This window comes from Penaeus japonicus, unplaced genomic scaffold (assembly GCF_977035675.1).
Source record: "Penaeus japonicus unplaced genomic scaffold, GWHDUDI00000001_assembly GWHDUDI00000011, whole genome shotgun sequence".
Lineage (NCBI taxonomy): Eukaryota > Metazoa > Arthropoda > Malacostraca > Decapoda > Penaeidae > Penaeus > Penaeus japonicus.
The window spans coordinates 32,910,159-32,922,658 of record NW_028234413.1 but is presented as its reverse complement, the minus strand read 5'-3'; the positions used below and the strand labels follow the sequence as shown (position 1 = coordinate 32,922,658).

Below are 12,500 nucleotides of genomic sequence, written 5' to 3'. Positions count from 1 at the left end.
ACTTGGATACGTTGGTGAGGAGTGGAAGAGGTTATGAACGAGGAGGTAACTTCCAGTAAACTATAATAAGCATACATGAAAGAAGAAGAAGAATATATATATATATATATATATATATATATATATATATATATATATATATATAGAGAGAGAGAGAGAGAGAGAGAGAGAGAGAGAGATCAAGAGCCGAGAGCAGAGGCATAGAGAACCCTGCAAAGGCGCCAAGCGTTGACCATGGGAAAGATCCGAAGAATGTAAATCCCCCGAATCAGAGGCAGAAAAGCGTCGCAAGGGCAGGGGCAGGGGGAGGGAGAGGGAGAGGGAGAGGGAGAGGGAGAGGGAGAGGGAGGGGGAGAGGGATGGGGAGGGGGAAGGGGTTGCGTGATGCGTCGGTGGCACAGTGGAACCCATGAACCAGCGGAGGGAATCAGTGCGTGAAGGCTGGATTGTTGGCCATAGGTGTCATTGGGGTGGCATGTTGGCATAGGCTCGTGGGGTGGGGATGGTGTTTGGTCTCGTTTGGTCTAGATTTGGTCTAGATTTGGACTGGACTCTCAAAGCGGCGTCTGGTCGGCAACCTTGAATGGTTGTTTGGGTGATGGAGTTGTAGGACTGGATGGGCTAGTGGTGAGATGACTAGTTGTTTATAAAGTTGCCCGTGTTAGATCAAGGTATTCTGGCCTGGGTTTACCGTATGTAATGATACGCCAGAAGCATATGAATTAAGGGACAGACACACAGCTGCGGGGAAGGCAAAAAAGAAAGAAAGAAAGAAGGAAAAAACTGAAGCAGAAGCAGGGGCAGGGGCAGAGATAGATGCAGAGGCGAAGAAGGCAGGGGCGAGGGGGAAGAATTTTGTGATTAACCTCGTACCTCTTGCGAATTCTTTGAGTTTATCAGTGCGGGTCTTTGCCTTTTTCTCTCCTGTCTTCTCTTTTGCTTTTCTAATCTTTTCTTAACTTTTCTTTGTTTCTTGTCGATTGTATTGTTTGATTTGTTTTTGTGTTTTTTCTTCCCATCTCCTTGAACCCAGACATACGCGACCGCAGACCCACTTTAGATACATTCCACAATAATCCAATCAGGCAAGGCATTTCCGTATCACCTCCTCCCCTCTCCACTATTTCTATCAATCTATCTATTAATCTCTCTCTCTCTCTCTTCCTCTCTCTCTCTATCTATCTATATATATCTCTCTATCTCTCATCCATCCATCCATCCATCCATCCATCCATCCATCCATCCATCCATCCCCCCCTCTCTCTCTCAGTATTTCTTTGTTTCTCGTACACTAATATTTTCATGCATCCACAGATGCATATAGAGGGAAGCAGAGAAATAGACATAGGAAAAGATAGATAATAAGAGAGAGAGGGAGAGAGGAAGAAAGAAAGAAAGAAAAAGAGAGCGAGAAATAAAGAAAGCAAGAGCGAGTGAGTGAGTTGAGTGAGTGAGAGAAAGAGGAAGATAGTTGCGGTAGTAGAGTAGCGGGATTTACTTATTTTTAGTCAATAATAGTGGGAAAATTTCGGGGAGAGGTCGAAAGGTGGAGGTGAGTGCATTGAAGGAGAATGGGCGCGTGGCCCGTCCTTCCTATGCGCGGGAGTGAAGCAGGTGAGAGCTAGGGGGAGGGGAGGGGAGGGGAGGGGGGTAAGTAGGGAATAGAGAGAGAAAAAAAGAGGAAGACGAGGAAAAGGGGGAGAGGGGTGGGGTAGAGATTGGTAAGAGGTGATAAGGGAAGGGGAAAGGAAAGGAGGAATGGCCCACTGGAAGTTAAAGTGATTAGGGTTGTGCAGGGGGTGGGGATATGGGGGGGGGGAGGGAGATCAGCTAAAAAAAGGAAGATGGTACGAGGGGTACTTGAGAAAGGGGGGGGGGGCATGGGGGGTTAGAAGGGAGGAAGCGGAGGAGAAGGGGGACAGTCAATTGGGGAGGGGGGGGGGGTAGGGGACGGGCGCTCAGGAAACTGCAGGGTCATGATTCGGTCCACTACCCAGACGAGATCAACTTCGTTTAAGAGGGACGGGAGAGAATGAGGCGGGGGGGGGGGGGGGCATTGGGTGTGCCATTGTTTACATTCGGAGGCTTGAGAAACATTCAAGAAATGGTGTATCTGCTCCTTCCACTTGTTTACACTTCTATCTGGTAGGTAGCCGAAAAGACGAAAGACAGAGGGGAGGAGACAGAGAGGGAGAGGGAGAATGAGAATGAGAATGAGAATGAGAATGAGAATGAGAATAGTAGGGAGAGATAAAAAATAATACAGAGAAAGAGAAAGAATAATGAAAAGAGAGAGACTGATTAACAAAGAGAGGAAGAACAATGGAAAGAGACAATAAAAGAACGAAAGAGGAAGGATAATATAAAAATAGAGAGAAAGAACGATCAAAGACAGATTGAGAAATAGGAATTTCAAGAACATTACCGTTCTCATTGCCTACGAAGATTATACCTGTTCTCTCATTTTTTTTTCACTATAATATTTTAAAGCGAGTAACGGTTGGGTACGCATGGAATGCAAGTTGGATTGGAATTTTCGATACTGCACACGAAGTTGGTGATAAATGCGTAGGGAAAGCAATAGGGTATTGTGGGTATGATAGATCGCTTATATAGGAGAAAAAAATGTAAAACAGAGATAAGATAATTCATATACGTATTTTTCTTATAAGAAAAAGGTGGGGGGAGGAGTGACAACGTTTAAAAGAAATCAAGGCTTCTTTCTCACTGAGCGTAACAAAACACTGCGCTGACATGTGAGACCTCTCCAAACTCGGTGCTTTCAACAAGAATCTGCTGTTAGGAATGTAGGTGCGTGCGTTTGAGGTGGGTCGATTGTTTATGCTGATGTTTGTTTTTAATTACCTTTTTTGTTGTTCCTGATTGATTCACATGTATATTTTTTTTTGCTTACGTCGATATAGATTGGTTGCAACTTGTTTTCCGCCTCTTCGCATCTGTAGTTGCAGCACGCGTCATGTGTGTGTGTGTGGGGGGAAGGGGGTTGTTGCACACGCGTCTGTGGTAGAAGTGTGTTTGAACATTACTTGGCCCTTTCTCTCTCTCGGAATGTCTGTGTGTATCTATCTCATGGTCGGTCTTTCATATACACTGCTCTTTCTGTATCCCTTTTCTCTCCCTTCCTCTCCATTTCTCTCTTTGTCTCTTCCTTCCTTATGTCTTTTATTTGTCTCTCCCTTATGTCTTTTCTGTTGCTCTTTTCCCGCTGTCTGTCATTAGTCTCTTTCAGCCCTCTTTTCCACCCCCTCCCCTCCCCCTCCCATTGCAAATGTGCGTGCATGGTCCTGTACGTGATAAGCCACACACGCACGCAAATCGTACACGTGTAGATGGGGTTGTTAAACATTCGTCTGCAGGGAGCGTCTCGACGGAGGCTCTGCGAAGCTCCGCGAAGCTCCGTGAAAGTTAATTTAGACATAGTTTGCATTCTAATTCCCTTAAGGGCCATTCTTGCGGTGTGGGCTCGGCTTTTGTTTTCCTTCTTCTTGTTTCTTTTCGCGTTTAGGGGTTTGGGGTAGGGGTAAGCGGGGGCGGTGCGGTGGGAAGGCCGTGGGTTGGAAGTCTTTGGGAAGTGGAGTGTGTGAAGAGAGGAAGGAGAATAGAAGAAGAGGGAAAAATGAGGGGAATAGATTAGGAGATGATGTATCAGAAAGGATATGAGTAAGATAAAGGAGAGTGAAGGGGAAGTGAGGCGAGTTGGGAATAAGAGAAGAAGAAAGGAAAATTGGTTAGTAGAAACGGGAAGCATAAGAGAAAAAATACGAGAGAAAGAATCCATGGGGAAGGCAAGAGTCGATGAAAGAGGACATCAAGAGTAGGAGGAGGAGAAGAAGAAGAAGAAAAAGAAAAAGAAAAAGAAAAAGAAAAAGAAAAAGAAAAAGAAGAAGAAGAAGAAGAAGAAGAAGAAGAAGAAGAAGAAGAAGAAGAAGAAGAAGAAGAAGAAGAAGAAGTCGAATAGGGAGGAGGTGGGAGGGGCGAGGGAGGGAGGGGCGAGGGGGGGCTTCAAGAACAAGGGAGAGAGGAAAGTAGGAAATAGAAAGTTTGATGCAAATGAAGATCGACGGATGTTTTTCCGGTCGAAGAGAAACACGTGGAAGGAAAACATAAACACCTTTCCTTATCGCCTTATCGCCGACATTGGACCGCTACATTACCGTTCATTGTTACGAGAGCCCTACGGCGCTGGATCCGCTGGAAGACGGGTGTGTGGGCGGCGTGATTTTGATAGTCGCGGGCGTAGGTGATCTATGTTAAGATTGACGGGTCATAACCTTTTAGAAAGCTCTTTAAAGGTTTGTATATGTGTTTTTTATGAGAATGATCATTATTTTTTTATTTTCAAACATTTCTTGTTACCTTTTCACCCCAACATATTTTGTGTAGTTCTCGCACAAGTGTCGAGTGACGACAGAGTTAGACCTCGCAGTGGTGTACTCCTCGAGTGGACGGGCACTTGGGTGTGGTGGTAAGGTTGCAAGCACGTCCCCGAATGCATGCACACGACTCGTTGCGGATGTAGTTGTATATGCAAGCAACCTTCATCTCGGTAGCGACGGGGAGGCGTGCGTGCGGTGGTAGGTACGCCCGTGCAGGAATGCTGCTTTTACACGTGACTGTGTGACTGGCGCGTGACCGTGTGGGTGGGTGGGTGGGTGGGTGGAAAGGGGGGGGGGAGAATAAAAGGAGGAAGTGTGGGAGGAGGGGGAAGATGATGATGAAGATGAAGATGAAAAGAAAAAGGAGAAGGGGAGGATGAGACGACGATGAGGAAAAGGAAAAGGAAAAGCAAAGGGAATATAAGAATAAGAAAAGACCGACAGGTCCTGTTTACTTATCACCTCAACATTCAGACATCTTGGTATCTACAAGAGGGAGATGGCATCACGGTATTTACAATGGGAAGGTGGGAGAAGGACGAGAGCGGAGTAGGAGGACGAGGATTTGTGCAAGTAATGGGTCTGAGATCAGCTTAAAGGAGACGTAAAGATTGCGAAAGGGAAAGTAGCAATATCAATTTAGAAATGTTTTTTTTAAGATGACACTTATATACAACCACTTCTCTCGCATATCCACGCACGCAAAAAATACGCACACAGTCACATGCCGACACGCACACAAACACAAACAGACATAGGTACGTGAATATGCAGGATTGCAAATGCTAAGTTGTCTATCAGTCTGCCTCGTTATCTTTGTCTCCCCTTTCCCTCTCCTTCCTCCTTATTCCTTGTTTGGTGACATATTAACATGTGGTTTTTGGTTACGTCGTGCAACCTGTCGATAAAGTCCAAGCCACATACTCGTACCAGGGAAAAATTACCTTTAAGAACAAGACTTGCGGTTTGCGATACCACATAATGACGTCTCACCCGATATGCCTGCGTTTATTTGTTTATTAATTTATATGTATATATTTTTTTTTAGAAAGCTTCGGGGTATAAGATTTCGCCTTCGTTGTCCAGCTGCGTTTGTTGACAGATGAGAACGACGGAGAATTGGATTCGAAAGTATCTTGCGGCCTGTTTGAAAAGACTCTAGACGTCACGCTGTCTGCTGCTTTTTTTTTTTTTTGGGGGGGGGGGGGGGAGGAGTTCGTAGGGGATTGCGGGGGTATGTTTTAGTTTTTATAGAAGTTGTGTTTCGTTCTTTCTCTTGCAATGATTAATTTTCAGGTGTGGCGTTTGACGTGCGCGGGATGAGGGGTTGTGATTGTCCGTAATTGGGTTGCTCAGACTGGGGTGCGTCTGTGGCAGTCGGACATCAGTCATCTTGCCAATTTTTTTTCACGCTTCGTTCTCTTGCTTATTTACCGATTCAAATCCTTTCTCGCTTTCTATCTCTTTCACTTTCTTTATTTCGCACTTTCTCTTTCTTTTTCTTTCTTTCTCCTTTTCTCTCTGTCTCACTCATTCATTTATTTATTCATTCACTCACTCACTCACTCACTCACTCACTCACTCACTCACTCACTCACTCACTCACTTACTTACTCACTCACTCACTCACTCACTCACTCACTCACCACATCCTCACTCTGTTCACTCACACACACACAACACTCTCACACACACACACAAACACACCAACACACACACACCACACATCACACACACACACACACACACACTACACAACACCTCACCACACACACACTCACACATCAACACACACTACACACACTCACACACACACTCACACACACACATCACCACTCCACACACACACGCGCATCACACACACACACACAACACACACACACACACACACACAACCCACCACACACTCACACACACACAACCACCTCACACACACCACACACAACACACACACACACACACACACACATCACACAACACACACACACTCACACACACACTCACACACACAACTAACCACACACACACCCATAACACACACTCACTCACATACTCAAGTCCACTCACTCACTCACTCCACTACTCTTCACTCATCCTCTCTATCTTCTCTCTCTCTCTCTCTCTTCTCTCTCTCCTCTCTCTCTCTCTCTTTTTCTCCCTTCCCTCCCCCCCCCCGCCGATCTCCTTCTTCCTCTCTCTCTCTCTTTATTTTTTCTCTCTCTCTCTCTCTCTCATCTCTCTCTTCTCTTCTCTCGCACTCCTCTCTCATCTCTGTTCTCTCTCTCTCTCGGTCTTAGCTGTCGCTCTCTGTCAACTCTCTCGTCTCTCTTCTCTCTCCTATCTCTCTCTCTCTCTCATCGCTCTCTTCCTAACCACTCCTCTCTCTCTCTCTCTCACGAGCTCTCTCTCCTCTAATTCCATCTACTGCTCTCTCAACTCATCTCCCTCATCTCTCTCTCTCATCTCTCCCTCTCCTTCTCCTCCTTCTCCTCCCTCCTCCCTCCTCCCTCCCTCACTCCCTCCTCAGACTCCTCCTCCCTCCTCCTTTCCTATCCCTCAGTCCCTCCTTAACTCCCCTTCATTAACTCAATCACATCAATCACTATTCACTACTAATCACAAACCCACTCAACCACCGACCGACCCGTCAGTCTGCCAGGCAGTTATCTTCCCGCAAACCTTCAGCCACTCTCTCACGTAGTCACAAGCTCACTCAGTCACCTCATCAGCTCCCATGAATGTTTTGTAAACACCGATTTCATCATTGTGACCCTCCAACACCCCCTTCCCATTGTGTGCTGGCAGATAAAATTAATCCAGGATTTCCTTTCATGATGTGTTATCCAGTGTATCCGGACCCGACCTCACTCCATTAACTCCACATCCCTCCCTCCTACATTAACTACATCAAATACATCAATCTCTCTCTCAGTCACTTTCTTGCTCTACGTAGTACTAGCACTCCAAGAAGTCTACACTCAAGAACAATCCAAAACCAATCTACTACGTCGACAAAGATTCAGTGAAAGGATGGTTTGAGGAAAGAATAATCTAAAGAATATAAATTGTATAATGAGATAGATTAGGAAAAGATGATCGAAATTGATTTGGTTGGGTAAATACGGGATGATTGTGTAAATAATAAAACAAAAGAAAATTGTGGAGGATGTGTTTGATGAAATGTTGGAAGTTATGGTGGGTTAAATTGGGGTGAAGTAAAAGATATAAAAAGCAAATATAAAGATAACATAAGATAGTTAAAAATAAAATAGCCACCACTCCCTGTGATTTTGGTGTTAGTGGGGAATGTGATTGATTCAACGGCCGTGAATTAAATGTTTTATCTGTTTGTCAGGGCGGTGGTTGACGTGGGTAGGAAGAGGAGAGGGGGGGGGTGGGTGATGGGTAGGAAGGGATGAGAGAGGGTGAAGGAGAGAGGGTGAGAGCGAAAGGAAGAGGGAAGGGGAGAGGGGGGAGAAGGAGGAGAAGGTAGCAGGAGAGGAAGAGAGAGCCAGAGGCGAAAAAGGGAGAGGAAGGAAGGGAGAGGGAGAGGGAGAGAAAGAAGGAGAGGAAGAGGGAGAGGGAGGGGGATGTAATGACCAAAATAAACATAACAAACAGTATACCGAGTTGACGAAAACCTATGCTCACGAGACAGAGTTACAGAATAGTTAGGCCTATTCTACTCACCTTCCGCTTAGAGGAAGCCAGAAAATGAAATGAAACTTGGCCTTGAACTTAGTGACAATTTTAGGCTGCTTGAAAAAACAACAAAACAAAAGATGAAAAACCCTGTTGGACCCTCCAAAGTCGTAGTACCGGAAGAAAGGGCGGGATTGGTGTTTTTGTTGTTATTACTGTTTTCTTGTTATCGTTGTGATAGTTATTTTTTAAATAATTTATCATATTATCGTGGTCTTCCTTATCATTTACTTCATTGATTTAATTGATGATTACCATCGTCATTCCGACCATCGTCATTCACCAACACTACTACTATTATCCCTTCATTGTCACTGAATCTAACCCAACACTCTCATCTGTGATTTTGGTGTTAGTGGGGAATGTTATTGATTTAACGGTTTTGAATTAAATGTTTTATCTGTTGGTCATGTCTTAGGAAGACGTGGGAAGGGAGAGAGAGAGGGGGGGGGGGTGAGGGTGAGTGGGAGAGGGAAGGGATGAGAGGGAGTGTAAAGGAGAGAGGGTGAGAGCGAAAGGAAGAGGGAAGGGGAGAGGGGGGGGGTGCGATAGGAAGGAGAAGTAGAGGAGAGGAAGATGAGAGCCAGCGGCGTGAACAAGGGAGAGGAAGGATTAATTGGAGAGGGGATGGAAGAGAAAGAACGGCTTGGACGGAAGGGAGAGGGAGGGGGATGTAATGACCAAGATAAACATAACAAACAGTATACCGAGTTGATGAAAACCTATGGTCACGAGACAGTTAGAGAATAGTTAGGGCCTATTTATCACTTGCGTTAGAGGGACGCAGAAAATGAAATGAAAGTGGCCTTGAATTAGTGCAAGTATTAGTGTTGCTGTTGACCCTCTAAGGGCGGAGGAGTGTCCGAATGAAGAGGGGGGGGGGGTGTTTTTGAGTTATTTGTTTTCTTGTTATCGTTGTGATTGTTATTTTTTAAATAATTTATCCTTTATCTGGTCTTCTTATCAAAGATTCATGATTTAATTGATGAGACCCTCGTCATTCAGACATGTCATTCCCAACACTATACTATTATCCATTCTTTTGTCTTGGATTTCTATGTTGTGATGTGGTCGATGTCTCTAGCTTCAGTCGTCCCATGTGAGCAAAGGGCTCGGCATGTGTCCTCTATCCCTTTATCGTTGACGTCGAGGTTAAGCGAGCGATTGTCAGCAGGTGAGCGGGATATCTTTGTTATCTTATCGGGCCTCTGCTGTAATGGCTTTGGCGTTTTCAAGGGTTTGCGGGACTGGCTGACGGGGCGACGCTCGCGTTTTGTGGGGAGGAGTGGGAGAGGAGTGGGGAGGGGATGAAGAAGGAAGGAGAGGAGAAAGGGAGGGTTTGGGGGGATAAGGTGTTCATGGAGGAGGAGGAGAAGAGAGGGGGAAGAAAAAGAAGATGCGATGGAAAGAGAGAGAAAGAGAAGTAGAGAAGGTTGGGTAAATAAGAAGGTCAGGGAAAGTAAGAAGGGAGCTGGAAAAGAACGAAGATACAAAAGGGGAAGACAAAGAAGAGGACGAAAAGTAGAAGGAAAGAAAATTTGAAGTGTTCATGGAAGATGATGGAGGAGAGAAGAAAACGAAGATGCAATCTAAGTACTAAAGAAAAGAAAGAAAGAAAAAAAAAAACGAAGACTCGCATCAAAATATCGGTCTTCGTCAGCAGACTCGCTTCCTCCGTGTTACGTCTTAACCACGAGACGTCAAGGTGTTACGCATTTCAGATTCGGGATTGTTAGGCCTACATTCCTCTTCGATCCCTGCTTTGTCTTGTCTGCCTCCCCGTCTTATCTCTCCCGTTCTCTTGTTTTCGTCCTTGATTGGCAATACGCTTTTATTGAAGGCGTTGTTATGTGTCTTATATTGGTGCAGTAATAAGACGTGCGTATCAGTGTTATGCCCTCACATATATTAATGGTATTACGATAAATGTTACTTTGAGAACAGACGTATGGGCGTAGTGGCGACATGAGGCAGTGGGTGGGGAGGGGAAGGGGACAGGGACGGAGATGGGACTTTTTTTTATCTGACTGTCGATTTTGTTTGTTTTCTCCCAATACGACAAAATCTCGGAATTATGCCCAATATTTTAAATTTGTTCACTTTTTTTCTTGAGCCTCTCATGTTCTTCCTCTATTTTTGTTATATGAGATTTGTTCATTAGTTAATCAAGTTATTAGCAAGTAAATCTGTTCGTAATGAAAGGGCTTTTTTACTCCAACGTACCAGAAGCTACTCGCATTTCCCAGTGTCGTATCTTAACAGATTTTTCAACCACCTCGGATTTAGGGATTTTTTTCTTCTTCAAAATCCTGGATTTATAAGGTAAGGGAGGCGTGGCCAGACTTTGGGGTCTTGTTTGATGTCAAAAGGGCACACCCCCGTCTAAAGAAAGCGAAGTACCCCTTAGTGCCGAGGGCAGTGTCGTGGCACGAAATTGATCCTTTCAGTTCGTTGTTAGAGGAAGTGCACCTGAAAGATCTTGGTCGGCAGCGTCGAGGAAGGTTTAATTGATATCGTTACTGCCGTTGGCGTGGCTGTCATTGTCTTAATCATTGATTTTAAGCGTATTTATGATTCTTGTAGTTGTCATTGTCATTTTTATTATCGTTTGCTCTTATAACCGCGTCTAGTGCACCTGCTAGAACAGCCACAGCAGCTGCTATTGTACCAGCATACGACCTCCATGGGTACTGCCATCATCATCACCTCCATCATTTCTTTCATTTCTACAATGCAAAAGTTCTTTTATCGAGATCATTATTTGGAATAAAGTTATGTCAAAAGATGATAGATTAGGTAGATCGATAAGGTCAATAGAAATAGAGAAATAGAGAGATATGGATATAATTGTATAGATAGATAAATAGAGGAGAGGGAAGGATGAGAGAGATGAGAAAAAGAGACAGAGATAGAGAGGGAGGAGGAGACAGACAGAGAAGGAGGAGGGGATAGATAGAGAGACAGAGACAGAGACAGAGACAGAGACAGAGACAGAGACAGAGACAGAGACAGAGACAGAGACAGAGACAGAGACAGAGACAGAGACAGAGACAGAGACAGAGACAGAGACAGAGACAGAGACAGAGACAGAGACAGAGACGGAGACAGAGACAGAGACAGAGACAGAGACAGAGACGTGACAGAGACAGAGACAGGACAGAGAAGAGAGGACAGTGACCCGAGACAGAGACAGCGACAGAGAAAGAGAAACAGAGACAGAGAGACAGAGACAGAGGACGAGGACGAGGACGCGACAGAGACAGAGACAGAGACAGAGACAGAGACAGAGACAGAGACAGAGACAGAGACAGAGACAGAGACAGAGACAGAGACAGAGACAGAGACAGAGACAGAGACAGAGACAGAGACAGACAGCGAGAGAGCAAGAGAGGAGGAGGAGGAGAGGCCTAGACAGAGAGGGAGAAGGGAGACTGGGCCTGAGCCTAAGAATGAGACCTAGATTTATTCTCGCCAGATTTCCCAGAATGTCCCATTGTTTCAGACATGGTCCTGACTATGTAGTGAGTGGTTGACCTTGTCCTGTGTTAGCTTGGCTCTCCAACTGTGACAGATGAATGACGCGCGGATGAATGACGTACGGATGGATGACTTACTGATGGATGACTTGACTTTGTGATTTTGATATAGGTTGATCCGATATGCTCGTTTTTTTTTTTGTTTTTTTGTTTTTGTTTTGTCACATGTTTTCAGCCACTTTGTTTATGGCATTTGAATCCCCAAGGGTTAATCTACTTTTTAATTGTTCATCATTATCAGTAGTGATTGCACTTTTGTCATTATAGTATCGGTATTATTTATAGACGTGTAGTCAGTATAGATGCCTTGTCAGTGTCGTTATCCTTATCTCCAAAATTATTAAAACGAATCGATGAAATCACCGTAATCCTTGGCAGCGATGACATACCATCTTGTTGGAGAGTCTTACCTGTTGACGCCACCATCATTACAAGAGGAAGAGGTGGGCTGGGAGAGAGGGAGGGGCTAGGAGAGAGGGAGGGGCTAGGAGAGAGGGAGGGGCTAGGAGAGAGGGAGGGGGTAGGAGAGAGGGAAGGGGGTAGGAGAGAGGGAGGGGGTAGGAGAGAGGGAGGGGGTAGGGAAGAGGGGGGGGGGGGAAAGGAGAGAGGGGGGGGGGGGGGGGGAGAGGGGAAGGGGGGGGGGGGGAGGGGGTGGGGGGGGGGGGGGAAAAAAGGGGGAGGGGGGGGGGGAGGGGGAAGGGGGTGGGGAGGAGGGGGAGGGGGGGGCCCTGGGGGGGAAGGAAAAAGGGGGAAAAGGGGGTTTTTAGGGGGAAGAGGGGAAGGGGGGGAAGAGGGGGAAAAAGGGGGTAGGGGAGGAGGGGGGGGAAGGGGGTTAAGGGGGGGGAAAAAAGGGGGAAGGGGGGGT

General features: G+C 45.7%; 1 protein-coding gene across 5 annotated transcripts in view; it reads left to right on the top strand.

Annotated features, from left to right (window-relative positions):
* Positions 1–12,500, top strand: part of LOC122246714 (epidermal growth factor receptor kinase substrate 8) — a 113,149-nt gene that overhangs the window by 8,717 nt on the left and 91,932 nt on the right. Inside the window, exon 1 of one of the 5 annotated variants that reach the window (XM_086541912.1) lies at positions 9,192–9,273. The exons of the other annotated variants lie outside the window; for them this stretch is intronic. The gene's annotated coding sequence lies outside the window, so the exon portion shown is untranslated. Of the gene's footprint in view, positions 1–9,191; positions 9,274–12,500 lie in introns of those variants that run through there. 5 annotated transcript variants of the gene reach the window in all.